At 32.5% G+C, this 19543-nt stretch overlaps 1 protein-coding gene across 1 annotated transcript in view; it reads right to left on the bottom strand.

Moving 5' to 3' along the window:
- Positions 1-19543, bottom strand: part of qtc (GRIP domain-containing protein quick-to-court) — a 224451-nt gene that overhangs the window by 204077 nt on the left and 831 nt on the right. The window lies entirely within an intron of this gene.

Here is a 19543-nt window from a genome sequence, read left to right on the forward strand (position 1 = left end):
ATTAAAGAAAGAATTAATAATAAAAGAAAAGATGTATCGAGTTTATGAATAATTTCTATTCTATTGATTAGTCATTTTCATTCTAGCTGACATAATATTAAAGTATTCGTGAGGAAACATTCCATACACTCAAATAAAAAACATTCTTTATCAAAGTATAGTAAGAGGGCGTTGTCCTGTTCTTTGAACAGCGTTAACCATTCTAATAGGTATAAGAGGGCAAAGTGGCTATTTTGATGAATGCGAGTGGTACCCATGGTAACGTAATTTTCATTTCTTTAATGCAGAGAAGTTCGTTTACCTGTCTTGCTCTTTCGTTCTTTCCTTTTGTTACTGAAACTTCCATGCCTTTTCATTTCTGAGTAGCAGTGAAAAAAAGCAACAATTAATCTCCTAATATGATGCCTTACTAAACGAAGTGATTTTTGCTATTTAGTTTATCCCTCCGGGCATTTTTGCAATAGACTCTAAGCATACTTAATGAGCATTCACAACTAATATATCAAGGAATTCTGAAGCTTTTGACTGTCTTATTATTTTCTTTTCATGCAATGTTAAATTATAGCAATATAAGATTCTTTCTTTTCAGAGCCAAGAGTTGGATTACATTGGAACACAGATTATGAAATTATAATAAAAAGAGTATAAAATCTTCAGAATTTTTCTAGCTTTGTTAAACACTTTGAAGGAACTTTGGGTGTTTATTGTTTTCAGATTGCAGATTTTGGCGTTTTGACAGAATGGAGACAGCTACTTTAGGGTGATATTTGTTGCAGGTCTCATACGCAAGTAATCCGGTAAAGCAAATGATGAAATAAATCGTTTCTTTATTATAAAGTGCGCAAGTGTCAACGCGGTGCTAGTTTAAGATTAAATAAATAATACGAAAATGTTAAGAAACGAATACCATCAGTTCCACAGTGTTCTTGGTAAAGTACTTGACAGTGCAGAGAAATAAAAAAAAATATTGAACATGGTGAAAAATTCAGGAAGCTTTTCTGAAAAATATGATATTGTTGAGAAATGCCCAGCTGCGGTACGATAGCTTCCCCGAAGAGCGGGTTTAGGGTTGCCAGAAAGTGGCAAGGAAATGCAGAGTTGCCAGATTTGGCGACAAAACTGGCGATATGTTATAGACGGAGCGAGAACATTCTAGAACGAATGCTTACCGGTTTTAGCGAGAATGTTCTCGAAGGCAGGTCAGAAAAGCTATATATATTTGGCCTGTACGCGGAGAAGTATCTTGAGTAGTGTAGTATTAGTGACTTGAGTACAGAAATTAGCTCAAGAGCGATCGGTCGAGTCGGAAGCTGTACTTTAGTGCTTTGCCGTGAACTGGCTTTACCGTTATATATATAGCAAGAAAAATTTTATTTCCTACTTACTAAATGGCACGATTTCAAACAGCTTCACCTCGGGCTCTCCGAGAGCCTAGCTACGACTCTTATTCTAAGGGCCCACTAGCGGCCGACCGGTAAAATCATTTAACATTAGTAGTTCGGACCTGGCTTCGATTCCAGGTGAACGGGCTGGCTGCATGGGCGTTTTCGTAGTTTTCCCCATGTGTAACGTGTGTGGGACTTCAATTGATCTGGAGCTGGTAATTAGTCTAATAATCCCAGATGTGAAGCGATTTATTGCCATGTAAGTGAGTAACTATAAGTTCTTATACTAATAATAATAAGTGAGTAACTATAAGTTCTTATACTAATAATAATGTCTAAGTCATTTACATTCTGGGAGGAAACGACATGAAGAAGTTATAGTAAAACCTGAAATTGTTGAGTAACTGGTTAATTTAAATAATAACTTTATACATGTATACGAGCCAGTTCTCCTTAGAAAGTCCTTTTTTATTATATACAGATAGCCCTAATGTACTTTGCTATAGTTAACTAAACCGAACCTGTGATTCTAAAGAAGACTTTTATTCTTACGAACATAGCAATTAATAACTTCATTGTGCAATGATTGCGAAGGGGCATAATTGGAAAGGTCAAGTTAGTTGCTTAATATTTTTAGACTATTCTGAAGGCTTACCTTGCACTATAGTACGCTCTCGATTATCCGGATGCGGATTAGCCGACTTACGGATTATCCACACGTGGTGGTGCCCACGCTCGAACACTCAACGCTGTGCGTAAGAGTGTGTAAAAAGCAAAAGTACAAGAATGTTCCGAAATCCGCTGAACTGTGTCTTTAGGCTTATTTTCAACGATTATCTCATAAAATTTATTCTGCATGTGCATAGTAAGAGTCACTTTTTCCGTTAATCACTGGGATGCTTTTGCTTCGTACGTATTTTCGTGCTTGTTTTTCTTATTCTTTTAAAAATTGTTTTAAAATTTTAGAAGTAAAAAAATAATTAAAGAGCACCCTACAAACGCAAAAACTTTATTTCAACTTTTAAACCAGAACTTTCTTTAATCGAAAGATTTGGATGTGGAAAATTGTCAGTAAAGGTCGCCGAAGAATATGGAATTGGCGAACAAACTATTCGTGTTCTTTCGGTAATCACCCATGTCTAAACTTTGCTGTTCGTTAATCAAATGGGATTTGAATACAATGATAAAATAGCATTTCGAAAAACACGCAGTGAAACAAACAAAAAAAAATATATATTTAAATATTCTCAAAACCAAAACAAAAGTACTGATTTTTTTAAGAGGTAAACACATAAAATATACATGAAAATTCATAATTTGGATTCCCCGTGTTTTTCAATTATTCACAACCTGCTTTCCCGGCATTAAACCGGATAATCGAGAGTACACTCTGTATATAATAAAAAAATATTAAACTCGAGGCATATTGCATCAATACTGGAAAGCATATAGCATCGCATTTCATACCTTCTGCGGGGTCAATTACGCATAATAAATGATTAATCTTAGTTGGCCCCTTAACGCTAATTGACTGCGAACCTATCAAGAGCCTAAAGTACGGCCGAGCGTAATAATAATAGCTTACGAGAGAGAAACCTAAAAAGGCGGACGCATGCAGGCAGAATATCTGGTATCGCTCTCACTAAGACAGTAGAACTTCGCGGTTAAATACCGTTCTTCCTCATTAGCATTCAGACGTGTATGATTCTAAAACTACATTCTAGCCGGAAGTGGTAAGTTAAAATTAAAAAGCGGTAGTAAAGGAAGTTCAACTCAAAATTTAACTGTTAATAAAATTAATATAATCCTTACAAAGTAAGTACCGCTAGATGATGGCTTGTAGTAATACATTTTAAATATCAGTTATATTTTAACTTCACGAGTTCATAAGCTAAATATTTTTAAAGTGGTGGTTTTTTTTTTTTTTTTTTTTTTAAATTAAAGAATGAGAACTGGTCTCACAAATCTGTTTGTTGTTTGCTTACATTCAGTTTTTAAAGTATCGGAGTATATACCAGTTTTATTTAAAAGACACGCTATAGAGACTTTAAATCTAGTTGCAAAAAAAGTGTTCGTGAAGCTTCATTTGCTTATATTTTGTTGAAATATTGCTGAAATTGAGTTACGGCTGTTTATACAGATGCTGTTTTTTTCACTGGGAATTTTTTATTACCTTATTCTTCCGACTACAGTTTTCAACTGCTTATTACACGGATTCATTGGTCTTACGATTACCTTCTTTATCTTATTTCCACAAGAAAAGAAAACTCAGATGCGTGATGGTGGAAAGATCTTTGGTATTGGTAAGAAAGCACATAATATTGATCTTATTGATTTATACACTGATAATAATGCATTCGATGCCAATTTAATTGATTCGCATATTGATAGAAATACTAGTTTTATCGATTATTTTACCACACTTAAAGCTTTTTATAATAATGCCATTGATTTTTCTGATTTTGGTAATGAAAATCAATGTTCTAACCTGGATCATGAAAACCAAAGTGGTGACGATTTTCTTACACCTATTAGCACTAGTAATCAAGTAGATATGGATAGTAATGAAAATATCTTGAACCAGGGGGAACTCGGTGAACCAGGGTGAACTCGGTGTGAACTCGAACATTTGTAACAAGAAACTTAGTGCTGACTTTTTAAAATTAGATGCTGATACAAATGCATTTAATATCATTCCCAGTGATTTTCAAAATGATACTGATACTGATCTCACCGATTCATATGCTGAGATTAAAGTTTTTGATAAATATAAAATTAATTTACGTTATACTAATAACGAACATAACTAATCCTGAACTTGATATAGATATTGGTAATACAAATAATCAAGGAGAAATGAGTTCCAATAAGGATCAAACAGCTGTTAATGCTTTTGAATTAATATATGAGAACACAATGATTAACATTCCAGAAAATCAGATAACTATAATGGAACATGAAGAGGTAAAGAGATTAAACTGTCCCTTAGAAGAAGAGGTAATCTTTGATTTTGTTGAAAGAAGAAGTTATTTTGAAGTAATTCTTGAGAGAAAGAAGCTAATAATAATTTTCGAGAACAACAGGAAGCTGAAATTTTTGCCACAGAGGAAGTAAATAATCAGATAAAGTACGAAATTGACACTCTGTATAAAACATCATCAGAGATCAAAAGAAAACAGATGAAACCAGTTCCAGATATTCCAAAGAGCCTTATTGATGCTGTCTCAGAAAACATGTCTTTAGGCGACAAATATACGCAACTTATTTCACCAGAATACAAGAGACATTTCAGAGCTTCGAAACTGAAAAAGAGATTACTAAAATGCTTTCACATTAAAAAAAAGTAAAAGTCCGCTCAACTACAACTGTTTGAAGCTTCAAATCATAATTTCAGATAAATTTACATACATTTCAGTTTTATAAAATTGTTTTGCTTTTAATTATTATAAATTCGTTTCAATAATCTCATATTAAACTTAACGGACCATACAACAATTTTCATTTAATATTTATTTTAACCTGTTCTTATTTAATAATGGTTAATATAGTAAATTCGAGAGGATAAACCAAACTTTTATGAATGTACTGTAAAAATGTCGATCCTGATTCCTGCTTATTACGCAAAAAATATATACACAAAACTACTTTCGTGGTTCAGTAGAAGCAAGTTTCGAAATAAGTTACCTATATTTACCGAGTTATAATTTTTAAATAAAAATGTGAATCTTTTCTTTTATTTAAAAAAATAAATATTGCTATTATCTTAAAGAAAGCCATTATACCATACTCTGCTAGCGGAAAAATACATTTAGCACACAAATTTGAAAAGTTATTTTAATATTTATTGTATATTATTTAGTATATATTGAGGAATGTTTGTCAAAAGCCATTCATTAAATCATCATCAGAGAAAAGTTCGTGCAGAGAAATTTATCAAAAAATGTACACTTCATCTCAGATAATTCTCGTAAGACATTTCATTTAAACTAAATGCCTATCTTGAATATTTTTAAACGGAAATTAATTTAAGTATGATTTGAACTTTGTTGTGACCCAAGTAAATCCTGAATATTAAACATTGAAGAATCTAATGACTATTTTCAATCAAACGGATAGTGAATTATCAAGGAATCTTTTATCCTTCATTCCTTTCCTAATATTATGAAGCAATTGCCTGCTTCATAATATTTTATGAACTTATTTCCAAACTGCCTTGTTATTTCTAAACTGCCTTGTCAAAAATACCTCCGAAAACAGTACCCCCCAAAACAGTTCTAACTCAAGACTAACTTAAGTAGAAGAAGTGGTCCCATTATTTCCTTTTATAATTTTAAAAATGCTGAAAGAAAAATGCTAAAAGATCAGTCTGAGGGGTAGAAAACATTTATCTGTCTCAAGTGAAACTAAGAGAATTTAGTTACTAAAACGTTCATGTTATGCTTGTATAATCAATCTTTTTCATTTTATTATGGACACTGCCTATGTACTATTTCTTTCATTGCTGAATCTTTGACCTCAGATTTTAGATGTAATAAGACAGAGGCATGAGGAGGATATAAAAGAGTCAAACAGAATTCATTCTTCAGCGTACCATAATATATTAGATAGAACTATGAAATTTTCGTGATTTTTATTCTCTTTTTTTTGACAGTAAGGTCTTGCCATCATGAAATGTGTTTCTACTGCATTTTGTTTGTAATAAAATTTAGACCTGCATGCTTCATGAGTGTCATCGCTCTTAGAGCCGTAATCGTACTGCCTCGTGCTACAGATCCATAAACAGAGAGACAAAATTACGCAAAACACGAGATAGTCGATCAGAGTTTTGTCTAGCAGCATATCATAACAACAAGAAAGAACAGCAGATGCTTCATGACTTACATGTTTAACAGCATGATCATGTAATTTGATGACATTGTAGCCATCATCAGTTATGATTTGACAACATTACAACAGTTCAGTCCTGGTTCGGTGTCCGGAATCCTACCAATTTCTACTCCTCACTTTTACAATTTTGACTTGAGAGTTTTGATACAGATAGAGAAAGATCCGAGATTGAAAAAAGTATAAAATGATCCAATTGCTTTCGTTCTTAAGCGTATAATATAGCATAAGAAGAAAATAGAAACTTTAAGGCCTTCATTTCTTCTATCACATGAATGTTATCATGACCTCATGAAACGTATTTCGACTCCTCTTCACTTACGACAGTTCGATTCTCGTTATTAAACGTGCATGTCTGGCCTCACTGCTATATTTTCAACATTCAACTTCAGACTTCAGTTGCATTAACAGAAATATATAAGGTATGAAGAACAGCAAATAGTGCAACAGTATTCACACATCATCGTATCATCTGCTTGGAAATAGAATGCTGGGACTTTCAGATTTTTATTTCTTTCTAATGACAGTATCGTGATACCATCAACAATATGTTTGGACTGACTAATATTTAGTCGGTCCTAAGTTTTCCATGCGTCTATCTAATTCCGTCGCTCGAAGTTTTTATCCTACTGGATTTAGTCCACAGAACGTTGGCATCAAGTTTCGACACATAACCATAAGGTATGAAAAGCATAGAACGATCAACTTTCTTTTCATGATCTTATCAGCTCTCCCAAGACTTTGATACATAACAGCTTTCTGTTTTTTGTGACACCAATGATGGGTTATCATCAGAATGGTGCCTTGACAACGTTGCTAACCATGGATGATTCAGAAGCCTTATTTGTTTCATCGCCATACGTTTCCAACTTGGATTTTGGCTTAAGGATTTCAACAGATAACTAGAAAGCAGATAACTAGAAAGAAGATAACTAGATAACTAGAAAGAAGATAACTAGATAACTAGAAAGCAGATAACTAGATTCAACAGATAACTAGAAATCACATGGGACATAAAATAATCAATTTTTCAAACATTTGAATGAAAGAAGCAAATATTTTGAGATTATGCCTTGTTTATTACAAAAAAAAAAATAATATAAACTATATGTGAAGCCACAGCAGTTACATTACTTTTACGAAAAAAGTATGTTTTACTCGAAAAATAACGATGAAACTCAATATTTTGCTTTTATTTTTTCTTTTACTGTTATTTTTGCGATGTTTTTCATGCAATCTTTTTATCACATTTTTAATTCTTTTATTCTCATTTATTTGCTTTTATATGCTTTTGTTATTTTATTATATTTTATTTTTATTTTTTCTTATTCTTATTATATTCTTATTTTTATTTTGTTCTTATTTAAAATTTTTTTCCTCTTCATTATTGTTAGACTTCAATTACTATTATTATTATTATTAATGTTTGAATTTAATTTCGTTATTTTTTATTATTTTTAATATTTTATTATTATTTTTATTTTTAAAAATTTATATATATGGTATAACGTTTAGAATTTTAGTTTATTATATTTTATTTTTATTTTTCTTATTATTATTGTTACACTTTAATTATCGTCATTATTATTTTTATTACTTAATGTTTCAATTTTATTTTGTTATATTTAATATTTTTTATTATGTTTATTCCTAAAAATTAATACATATAGATTTAGACTTCCCCTTCAAAATTAAAATTAATTTTACAATTATTACTTTTGGCTTTTCAATAACATTTTATTCATTCAGCGTTTCTTCTCATTTGTATCAAGGACGTTTTAATAGTTTATTATTTGTTATTTATTATATTATTTATTACTTTATTTTTGAAAAACTGCATGAATCATAAAATATTTGGGCTTAAGGGGGTATATAAGGTATTTCTCCCGCCTTCTTAACATGCCTTCGTGGTGTAATGGCCAGCACATTCGGCGCGTATTCGAGAGGTCCGAGTCCCGGTGAGGGCATGGCTCACTGGGACTCGGAACATTAAATAATGATCTGAAAAGCAATTAAGCTTAGTGATTAAAGTTTTTAGCCTATGCTAAAGGATGTAATTATTCATGTTAATTTTCTGCAAATGAGCGCAAATTGGACTTTTGCTCATAGGTTAAGCATGATATGCGAATTAGGTGGCAAAGTGGCTGTTAACTGGCACACCCCAAAAGTAGGAACACAAGTGGAAATTATCCTGAATCTGAATATCTCTTAAAGTATAATATGAAGAACTTCGAACCACTTTTTAAACAGTTAGTTAGCACACAATCGATGAAAAGAGGCCAAAAGCAACAGCTATATATACAGATCTATTTCTGTCATTATTAGTTTGAAAAACCGTCAAGTAACTGTAAGAGAGTTAATTTCGGACCTGCAGGCTCCATACAAACTTGAATCAGCCGTTGTACTGTTGCACAAAGGATTTACGAGTTTGGACTATATGCGAAGAGACCAACAGTTTATGTCCCGCTCACTTCATCTCCCAAAAGAGCCCATCTAAGATGGTGTCGTCCTCATGCTCAATGGAGCCAAGAAGAATGAGAAATACTTACGTGTATTCATTACACATAAGTCCGGAAATAGCCTGAACCGTGCTTCTAGACGTGTTTTGATCTGAAGGGAGAGAAGAACATGCAACTTGCTTTTGTTTGTTTATGACAGATCTCGGTTCCAAAGAGGTTGTATTTAGTTTGGAGGTGGAATCTTCGAAAACAACCGCACGGAGTTGTATATCTTTTATGAAGGTTTTGTAACCGGTCACAGCTATGCAGACGAAGTTTTAGATCTCTATGTATGATTCTTTAGTGAAGTGCATCTGTGCGTAGGTATGTACGTATCTCGCATAACTCATAAACGAGTAGCCTCAGAACGTTGAAATTTTGTATATAAGATTGTTATAACATGCAGATGTGCACCTCGTATTTTGGTTAAGATCGGTCGCACCAAAAGTATATAAATATATGTATAAATATATATATATATCCACTCTGTTACTTGGCTCAGTAATCTAAGTTTCTTTATTCTTATATGTTTGTTTCTTTTCCCTTTAAGACATGATTGAATTATGTAGTTCTTATCTTCCGGTTAAGGTTTTTATGCCTTTAGTAAATCTACATGCAATATTTTTAGAATTATCAACAATTTAAAAGTTGTTTAAGTGCAGCTAAGCCTAATTATTTTTGTCATTCGGCCATGTTTGTTTACATTTGAAACAGCAGAATAGTAGATTTGTTGCCAACCTAGAGAAAGTAAGCTTCGCAATAACAAAGATAACGCCTTCTTTTATTATTGCGAATTAAATCATGCTTAATCCATTCTGGAATTTATTCGAGGAAATAAGTGTTTAAGATTTCTTTATGATTTTCAATACAGATATTTTGAGTTTTTATGTATTTTTGCCTTGTCGCGAAGTGAAAAACTGAATTAATTGAATGAAAAATACTGAATCGTCTGTGAAAAACTGTTTCTTTTCTTTCTTTCTTTTTTTTTTTCTTTTCTGGTTGTTGTTGTTTAATTATTTTTTTATACATCGTTTTAGATTTATTATATTATTTGAATAGAGCATGTGGCAACGATTAAATAATTCTTGATATAAATTTTGTGCATTCTGAGTTAAAAAATGAAACGGTTTTGAAACTTCAGATTATCAATCTATTAGCTTACTCTCAGCTTTAGAAAAATTATTTGAACATCTCATCATAAATAGAATCAATACCTTCATAGAAGATCATAACATCATTAGAGATCACCAGTTTGGCTGTAGGCATGGTTCTTTACTACACAGCAATGAACCCGTATAGTTGAGCATATCGGGGAAAGCTTTAACAAAAAGGAGACTGTCGTGGGAATATTCATCGACAATAGAAAAAGCCTTTGACAGAGTTTGGCATCCAGGTCTACTCATAAAATTAATGGGATATAAATTTCCACCAAAAATCATTCTTCTCATAGCTAGTTATCTTCACTCGCGCACCTTCCAAGTTAAAATTAAAAATTCCTTATCTGAAATTAAAAACATCACTGCAGGTGTAGCACAAGGTGGTATTTTAGCACCTGTGCTCTTCAACATATACATACATCAACGATATCCCTAATTATCCTAGAGAAGCCCTCATGGCATGCTATGCCGATGATACGCGATTTTAAACAAATCTTTGAATTCTAAAAAATCCGTCTTCAAACTTCAAGCAGTCCTTGATAAGACGTATCCATGGTTTGAAGCCTGGAAGATAAAAATCAACGTTGAAACATCTATTGTGGTTTATTTTCAAAAACACCCCACCAGAAAGCTTCGTGAAAATATCAAACTTAATAATATTGAAATAGCACGTGATACCTCAGTCAAATACCTAGATGTTCACTTAGATAGAAAATTAACCTTTCAAAATCACGTCAATTATATCTGCAAGAAAGCAAAACAAGCTATTGGAAGCGTTTATGCATTAATAAGCAGACACTCAACTCTTAGCATCGACTCTAAAAGAATTTTATATTTACAAGCCATAAGACCTATACTACTCTATGCTTCTCCAGCATGGGCGGCTATCGCTCGTACGAACAGATTGAAAATTCAAAGAATACAAAATACAGCATTGAGAATCATAGCCAATGCTCCCTGTTTTGTAAGAAACTCCACTCTGCATAATGACTTTAGGAATAAACCTACAGACTCAGAAATTCTAAAATTCTCGCATAAATTCTTCCTCAAATGTGATCAACACAACAAGGAAATCATTAAGAAATTAGGCAATTATGACTACGTCACAGAGCAAATTCATAAAAGACCTGGCACTATCCATCATAATTCTAAATGGTAGGGCTTGTTTATTATTATCTAATATTTTTTCATTTACTTCATTTAAATAAGTTTCATATTTTATTCATATTTAACCAAGTTTTTATTTTGTACTTTGCAAAGAAGATTTTTGTACCGGATATAGCAGGTTTATCTCATGGCATCAGATGGCGCCACATGAACGTCACTCCAAAGATACGCTATTACTGACGATCATTGACGTACTTCTTTCTTTTATGAGATCCGCACCCTATGCTTTAAGACTTTCCGCTTGTTCGGATTTTTTTTTCTCATCTTTATGCCATTAGGAACTAAGAAATATAGACTGATAAAGGCCTCAACATGCCTTTTACATGAATGATGATCTGTGATCTTAAAAAATGAATGAAATGTAACCCTGTTAAGTGAACCTAGGGCCAGAGTGTCGTTATGGTAAACAAATATAGTGAATTCTAAAGAGTGCATTTATTCTATCGTGGTTTATGTGCTATCGACCAAGTAAATTTAATTCAATCCAATAAGTTTAAATGAAATGCAAGAACAAATGCGTATAATTTAATATTCCGTATAAGGAAAGTAATGTGGTGTACACATTAGATTTTTTAAAATTTTATAATCAAGATATTAGGTCGGCATTTCTGTCACAACTACACTGTATTAAAGAAAACTACACTGTATTAAAGAGATGTATTCTAACACTGTATTAAAGAGATGAAACTGCACTGTATTAAAAAGAGATTTGCTGTAAAACAGGGAAGTTAATTTTCCCATCAATTTTAAATATCCATAAATTTGGCTTTTAATTCGATATTTTGAGATTAATCAACGGGCAAACATTGTAATTTAAGTTTAATTATGTTATAAGGTATTTCTCCCGCATTCCTAGCGTGCCTTCGTGGTGTAATGGTTCTGCACGCTGGGCCGGTATTCCAGAGGTCCGTAGTTCGATTCCCGGCGAAGGCGTTTGCTAATTTTTCATCTGGCCTGCTTCCAAAAAATACCTAATGTCTCTACAATGTTCTATGCAAATTGTTTTTAATCATTTTTAAATTAGTGGCAATTAAGTTTTATTTCTTTCAATATCTTTTAATTTTGACCAACAGCGTGAGGTCGATGACTGCTGACTAACACTTACATTGCACAGAATAAGGCAGGAAGCATCTGCCTTTTTTTTTTCACATTTCTTGTTACGTAACAAAACATCATAGAAAACGTGAATGAAAACACTTACGCTTAGACACAAATGAGTCTGATGAACTTTTTTTTTACCTCTTTTAGTTTTGTCAAAATACTTTTGCGTTTAATTTTATTTTTCTCCCAATAGAAATAAAGTTTATCCATCGTTTTGAAAAGCTGTCAAATACAATTGTGCCGGTCATTTGTCTGTCTGAAGTTGACAAGGATGGCGAGCCATGCATTCACAGTTTGAAAATACTTTATTCTTCTAAACGTTAAATGAAATATCTCTGTGTTGGAGGCAAATAGACGTAACTTCGACAACTTTTAAAAACTAAAACGTTAGTATTACTTGTATCTTTCCATATAAATAACTAACATAACAATAAATGTTCGTAAATCACCCGCAGGGGATGATTTCCGTTTACTTATTCAACCATTTGATGACATAATTGTTTATTGCTCTTTGTTTTTCGTCTACTGTAATGAAGCAGACTTAAGTCTTATTATTATTATTTTGCACTGGAAATTTATAAACGAAACAAAAATACTTTCCTTTCTCTATATTACGTAATTTAATTTTGAAAACGTGTATTCGGTTTTAAATCAGATCAGAAATCGGTAGCTAAAAATTCGGAAATTATTTCATAGATATAGAAGATTTTCAAGTAATATATTTTCTACGCATATTTAAAAGAAATAATATTTTAAATATAATAAAAAAACGGAAATTTTGGTTAAAAGTTAATCCTCCTAGATACATCTATATACCGATCTATTTTGTTTTATGAGATATTTCTCCCACCATCCTGGCGTGCCTTCGTGGTGTAGTGGTCAGCACACTGAGCCGGTATTTCAAAGGTCCGTGGTTCGATTCCCGGCGAAGGCGTTTGCTAATTTTTCACCTCTCCGGCTTCTAAAAATCCTAATGTCTCTACAGTTTGCAATCTTCAGTTGCATGCCATCTATAAAATTTGAACAACGAAGGAAACAGAATCACTTTTGGAGAAAACTTCTACCAATTGATTAATTGTTTAGTGTTTATCTGGTCATCTAAGTTCTCGCTTAGATGTTATCTATGCATAATACGCTCAGGTTAAGAATTTTCAATTTGAAAGGCAAAAGGTTTGGTCTGGTTTACTTCATTACTGCAAATCAAGAGAGGGCTATCTCCTAATGGAGGGGTGCTTTCATAGGGGATTTCCATACAACCAGTCCATTCGCCTGGAATTCATGTCGGATTATAAGTGCTTAGAGACTTTACTGCTCGGCTACTGGTGGCTCTTTGAAAAGCGGAAAAAAATTGGTTTATGCTGCCGAATGATAAACTCATAAACCACCCGGAATAAGCCACTCTGAAATACCGGACTCCGAAGGGCTCAGGCGCAATTTAAATTCTGCTTTCCATGCAGTACGATTGCTTTGATGCAGTAGTATCCAGCGTCATGCTCTGTCGCGTTGTCTAAGTAATAATAATATATAATTGATTAAAATGTTAACTTTATGGCATCTGGACAAAATTTCAAGCTTTAAAATAAATACATAACTAGTCTGAAAAACAAACAAAAAAAAAAAAAAAAAAATGTCCTAGGAGGAAACTGAAATTAACGATCAAGATTAAAATAACGAATAATGCAGCGGAAATTGTAGACAACAAATAAGTCTTCATAATTAAAGGAGAGTGAAAAAGGGAATTTAAAAATTTATTCTATCGGGTCAGTCCATAAGTTCGTGCGCATTAAGAGTATGCGTGGAATTCACTATGACGCGTTTACTAAAACAGTACAATTTTGAACCTGTTGAAACTTGTCATTGTTCGACTAACATATTATTCAGTTCATCACCAACTTTTGTAAATATTGAACATCTTTTAGTACCCATAGAAGATGAATATAGAGAATCAGTACAAACGTGCTGTGCTACATTTTTTATTTTCGCGTGGTGAATCTGTCAGATTTGCAGCGATAAAAATTAATAGTGTACACGGTGAAGGCTCTGTTAGTGTAAAGGACTGATCAGAAATGGTTTTAAAAAATTTAAGTTGGAAAAAGCAGCATGGATGATTAACCCCGTTCAGGACGTTTTGAACCGTTAGAACCAAATCAAACGATTAATTCAGAAGTTTATAGTGAACAACTTTGCCGTCTAAACTCAGAATTGATCAAAAAACGCCCACGATTGGTGAATGTCAAGAAAGTGTTGTTTCATCATGATAACGCTATATCGCATACGGCTCGAACAACGCTAAAACAAAATGAGTGAATTTAATTGGGAGCTTTTGCTACATCCTGCTTACTCCCTAGATATTGCCCCAAGTGATTTTCACTTATTTCTTGCCTTACAAAAATTTTTAATGGGAAAAAAATTAAATTCTAAACTGGATGTACACAATGAACTTTCAAGCTTTTTTGCATCAAAACTAGAGACTTTCTACAGCAATGGCATAAAAAGCAGCCTGTAAGATGGCGAGACAATAATAATAGATAATAGATAATGGAAGAAAATATATAATTGATTAAAATGTTAAATTGTGTTTCTTTATTTTATTTAAAAATTTACCAAAGAGTGCGCACGAATTTATGGAATGACTCACTATATATAAATATGTATGTATTTTTTTCAATTTTGTGTTCAACATTTCTGGAATATCATGCGCATAAAATGCAGATGCATATTGTCCTAAAGTAATAAAAAATTCAGTAATTATCACAAACATTTTGTATTTTTGTTATAGTTACTGATTTAGGTATTGAATTAAATAATTCTTAATTATGAATGTGTATCAAATCGGAATTATTAATTTTAATTATGAATGTGTATCAAAATTTTAGCGGAATTATCAATTACTGCTTTAATCGAAATTATTAATAATTAATTAATAATCTGTATTAATCGCTGCAAACATAATATAATATATAATGAATTTTGTAGCAATGAAATTAGGTAATTATTTTATAAGGTGTTTCCTTCCTCTTTTCCGCATTCCTTCGTGGTGTAATTGGAAGCATAATGACGCGTATTCGAGAGGCCCAGGGTTCGAGTCCTGGCGAGGCTGCACATTTTTCACATGATCCAGCATGAAAAAATTCTAACGAATCTTCAACTTAATTGTTAATATGTATTGAATGAAAGAATATAATTAGATAGCATAATTATTGAAATATGTATTTAATTAGATATAGCTGATCTTCCAAGTGCAGCAGTGGAACTTTTGCAATCACATCCTATATTTAGTCTTCAGCAGCCTTTTATCTGCTTAATAAAAAGTACTCAAGTACAACTTCTTCCGTATACACATATAATTTTTTGCTTATGGCATTTTTTACTTTTTTTTTTTATAGCAGGCCCTAGCCATTTTAGACTTTCGCCACTGCTAAGCGGTGGTCATTTTATTATGGAGGGCAATTAACAGATGGCTGCTGTTACTCCAATGAAGAGGCAGACAATTTACATCCATGCCTTCTCCGGTATTCGAGCTCGGGCTTTTAGGTGTAGTAGTCAGAGTTACTAACCACTTTCCCGTCTGGGCGGCGCATTTTTCACTTAGGCTTTAAAAGCCAAATATTTGCTTTTACTGTATATCCATTAAAGTTACCGAGACAATCATAACAATCAGTTAAGTTATGTAAGAATTCGTTCATCTTTTTTAAGCCAGTTTGTAAATTTAAAATAAAACATGCGCCGAATGACAGCATTATTTCAATATGTAATTAATGATTTTGCAGATTAACTAATTGCTTGATAGGTATCCGTTTGCTTGTCAGAAAATAAGAAACATAAACTACCACAGAAATTGTTTTTCATTTGGTGTATAATTAAGTAGCAAGTCCCTTTCTTTGTCTTTCCGATAAGCATAGCGAAAGGGCAAATGGCACCAAGGATTTTATTTATATTATAAGAAATATGCAATAGATGACAATCGAAACAAAGCGGGGATTCAAAATATCACCATCATTAATCGTGTTCTGGATGAATAATAATTTGAAAAAGAGGTTAAGTGGCAATCTGAAGTTCCGCACGCATTGTTTGTGACAACATGATGTATGACATTTACTAATTTTTTCTTTTCATTTAATGTTCCAATTCGTTAACCTCTGAAGTTTATTTTAAAAGTTTAATTAGTATTATTCGTACACACACACACTTGATAAATGACTTCGAATGAATTCCTCTTTTTGAAGAATTTTCTCATTTCAGACATATAAATTACTAAAACTCAAATTTAATTGCAATTATAAAGCCGAATAAAATAAATTTGATCTTACGCAACTGTAAACGTCTCTATACTTTGAAGATACATATTATACAACCTTTTGTATACCTTGATTTAATAATTAGAAACATGCCACAATGATCGTAATCTGAACGTCTGCTACCTTATAAGCGCGGCAGAATTTTAGGGGTGGGAACATTTTTGTAATTTAGAGAAGCATAAAGCAAAATTTAGCACTGGCAGAATTTTTAGAATTTAGAGAAGGCACTGGGAAGCAGTATTTAGGGACGATATAATGTTTAGAATTTACGGAGACACTGGGCAAAGGAACTCAGAATTCGCACAGATTGTACTATTGGCAAAATGTCTAGCCTTGGGCCTGCTTAAACATAATGAATGTCTAGTGATTTCGGAATGTGAGCTTGGAGAATGAATCAGCTCCTATCTTTGTATTTAATAACACTCTAAGATTTTTTTAATCGAGCAATACCTTCAAGTATTTAACCATAAGGAGAAGACTGAAGAGTAGAATACGGAACTCTATGACTGTTATCCTTTATATCTTTGGCACCAAAAATCATATTTATGATGTATCGATAGTGATGAGGTTACCATCATCATCTAATCGAAGTTACAGTTGAATGTTATTAATGGTGAACAAACATTAAAAAACATAAGAAAGACCTTCTAAAGATGATTGTTTAGGGTATCATAAGTAAGCGGAGGTTAAAAGGAATCAATTTAATCTACGCAGAGATATTTCTATGGGTGTAATTTTTGACTCATTGGTCCAACTGGGCCATCTACCGTGCAAAATACTGCGGAGGGAAAAAATTAATGATAAAATTTAGTAATGATAAAATATCAGCTTACAAAATATCCCAAGGTGGCGAGAAAACTTCCCAGTTGCTAAACATCATCGTACGTGATGATTAATGAAACGTGGAAATGATGCAGATAAAGAAGGAATGTTAGACGAATAAAAATGTACAAAATAGTAAAATACTAATTAATAATATTCTATGAGTAAAGAGCTAAAATATTGTAAACAATAACGAGATTAGATGATATCCAAGGCTATACCATGCAAGAATGATTCAAACAATATTTCCAAGGGGAGAGAACAACGAGAAATCTTCGTTTTTCTAATCGTGAAGTTTTTATCAGAAATAATGAAATTTATCCGAAAAAAGAAATCTTATCAGATATAAGATAGGGGAAGCATAACTGTGTTACTGAAATAAAAGTATGGTTAAGTATATAAGTATAAAATATATTGTATATCTAAATAAAGTCGACAATATAAAGTGATTTGTAAGAGAGACATGATTTCGGGAATCATTATTGAACCGATTAAAAATGTAAACCTATTTTTTGGTAAATTCAAAGAGGAATTTCTAATATATGTATTTAAATAATGCAATATTAGTAAGAGTTAAATTGTTATTAAGTACATAGTTTTGAGCTCAATGTGTGAAATTATACGGAGATCCACAATAAAACTAGCCTTTAATTTTTTACTATCAAATTTATTCCATTGTTTTTTCATATTTATTACACTTGACCAGATGACACCACTAAAAAATTTAAAGTAGGAAAATTGTGACCTTTTGTATGACCGTTCGAGGTATGTAAACAGGAAATAAAGCATATGAGAAATGGTTTCTTTAAGTTAACATGACACATTTCGAATTAAACTGATGAATTCTTGATTATAGCCGCCCAACCGATATATTAGCGTCGCTGACTGCCATGTCGAAGCGACCGGGTGCGAATCCCGGAGAAGACATGGATGTTTGTAAATGTATAAAGTTCGGTGCGGCATAGCGGCCCTCTAAATATGCGGCGAGACGAAAATCATCTCGGGTGGTTTGGTGGAAAGGGAGTGGGGTGAGAAACTCTCGGACCCGTCCCCCGGGGTGCTCTCCATCAAAATTGGCAGGGAGGAACTGAGCTAAACCGCACTGTCACCTGTATAAGGTTTTCAAAGCTGCTGCCAACGACAGGAGTAATCTTTCGCTCCTTGCTACGAGGAATTTCGTGGGCTTGGGTTGATTACAGCTCAGACAAGTAAGCCTACGTAACAACAACGTTCTTGATTATTTACAACTCTCATTTATACATAGGTTTAATTACTGATTTGGCCCATAAAAACTAGCGTAAAATCCCAAACTTTAACGGAAACTGTCATTTGTACACTTTAATTACCGATTAGGCCCATAAAAACTGGCTAAAATCCCTAATTCTAAAGGAAACACTCATTTGTATGTAGGTTAAATTACTGATTAGGCTCGTAAAAACTAGCTTAAAATCCCAAACTCTAACGGAAACTCATTTGTACACAGATTTAATTACTGATTAGGTCTGTAAAAACTAGCTTAATATCCCAAATTCTAAAGGAAAGCCTTATTTATACATAGATTTAATTACTAGAAATTTTAAAATGTAAGCGTACAAGACATCGAATCAAAAATAAAGTGGTAAGTAAATTTCGCTATTTCGTAAAAACTAGCCTAAAACCCCAAATTCTAAAGGAAGTTCTCATTTATACACAGATTTAATTACTTATTAGACTCGAAAAACTAGCCTAATATCTCAAATTCTAAAGGAAACTCTCATTTGTGCACAGATTTAATTACAGATTAGACCTATAAAAATTAGCTTAAAATCTCAAATTCTACCAAGAAACACTTTACAACTTCTCGTGATCTTTTTTTCTCCTACTAAAGCAGAATAAGTAAGTGTTATGAAAAGCCCTGAAGCGCGCTCTGCCTGCAACCCCAGACTCTTTTAATCGGGCTTTGTATTACACATATTTAAAGTTGCATTCATAATTTATTTTCTTTCTTAATCATTTCAGCAAGAATAGTTTTACAAATATTCCCATCAAAAAATAAAAATATGTCAAACATTTTCAACAAAATTAAAGTTAATTAACATTAATTAATTTTAGCCCTTTAGATCTGTCAGTGTTTCAGGCAATGTATAAAAGAAAATTATTTAAATATATTAATTTTCAAATTTTACTTTATGAAGTAAAAAATAAGTGTTATTTTTTATTACATATTGCAAATTGCCGCTTTGGTGTACGTT

Source organism: Stegodyphus dumicola, chromosome 7 (genome assembly GCF_044657685.1).
Source record: "Stegodyphus dumicola isolate Sdum_Otavi_A_Nest chromosome 7, ASM4465768v1".
Classification (NCBI taxonomy): domain Eukaryota; kingdom Metazoa; phylum Arthropoda; class Arachnida; order Araneae; family Eresidae; genus Stegodyphus; species Stegodyphus dumicola.